General features: G+C 39.1%; 1 protein-coding gene across 1 annotated transcript in view; it reads right to left on the reverse strand.

The window, feature by feature from the left end:
* Nucleotides 1-1,484, reverse strand: part of LOC103728795 (olfactory receptor 14J1-like) — a 13,311-nt gene that overhangs the window by 1,103 nt on the left and 10,724 nt on the right. The gene's annotated exons all lie outside the window — the stretch shown is intronic.

Here is a 1,484-nt window from a genome sequence, read left to right on the forward strand (position 1 = left end):
AAAGACCAGATTCTTACATACATTCTCACAGTTTTATTAGGAAACCCATTGCTACTAGATGATGAGCCTTGGTCAAGACAGTTTTACCATCTCAGAAAAAATTGATATACTTCATAAAAATCTTTCATCTCCTTTCACCGAGAAAAAATCAATTACTTTAGAGTCATTTGTAGAAGTACATTGCTCGGCTATTCATGAAAGGTTTCTGAACTTTGAGATAGATACATTTGTGTATTGCACTGAGTTTTGGCAGCTCATATATGACCCTGGAACGAAAATACAACATTTAAACTTGAACAATAGTTCCCTGTTGGTTGATATCTGCATCATTTCCAGCAGACAGCATGGGCATCACAGTGAGAAGCTGCTTTATTTGGCTCCTAGGGACTGAAATGGTTGTGTTTCATGTTTCCTGCTACAACCATAGTCACTGGATCCGATACTGAAATCAAGGCAAGAATACTACTGTCAAGGAACATGTATAGGCTTGTATACTCACATACAATTCTTGCATGCTTAAGTCAGATTGGGTGTTTACCTTCTTGTGTTCAGTGTCATCTGGTGTCCAGGAATTTTTCTTCGGTTGTTTGTTGTAGTTCATATCTTTATATCGCTTGCTTCAGTTATAGCCATGGAACAATTAGTGAACACTCACTGTAGGCAGCAGTAGTTGAAAAGAAGTATGAGAGGGGCTGGAGAGATAGCTTGGCAGTTAAGAAAACTCATTGTTTTTACAGAAGACCCGGGTTCGAATCCCAGCACCCACATGGCAACTAACAACTGTCTGTAACTCCAGTTCTAGGAGATCTGATGGCCTCTTCTGTCCTCCATGGGCATTGCATGGTGCAGGTGCACTTACCTACATGCAGGCAATACACTCATACACATAAAATAAAAAATAAATAAAAGACATAAAAAAGAAACAAATGTAAGAAATGTGTTAACATTTGGAAGGGCAGCATTTAAACCCACAGTGTGTAACCTCAGAAGTAGATAAGATTCTCAGGGATCTACCTTCCTGATAACAGAGAAGTAAGTTTTTATTTCCTGATCCACAGTTAGATATTTGTAGGAGGGAGATGATCATTCAAGCCCTATCCAAAATGCATCCTAGTGTGTGAAGGCTGATCAGAGGCCAATGATGACTGTCACTGTTTTGCATTTTATTTCTGGTATTAGCAGAAACTACACAAAACTGTCTACTGGTCTTTTGATGTTTTCTTTACTCTGTTCAGTTTCATGTTTACTTGTCTCCAGGTGACTCATCAGCTTAGAAAGGACCTATGGAAGAAAGATCAGCCTCAAGGACAGATCTTCCTCCTCCCCTATAACCTGAGATGGGCATTTTTGTCCCTCTCACTCCAGTCTTTCCTGGCCACAGCACAATTGATTTTTCCCTTCTCAAACCTTTATTTTGCAGAGAATTAAAGTGACTTCTGTGATACTGTTGCCTTTTCAGTGTTCATTATTTGGTTTAGAGTAAA

This window comes from Nannospalax galili, unplaced genomic scaffold (assembly GCF_000622305.1).
Source record: "Nannospalax galili isolate Female #2095 unplaced genomic scaffold, S.galili_v1.0 scaffold1930, whole genome shotgun sequence".
NCBI lineage: Eukaryota > Metazoa > Chordata > Mammalia > Rodentia > Spalacidae > Nannospalax > Nannospalax galili.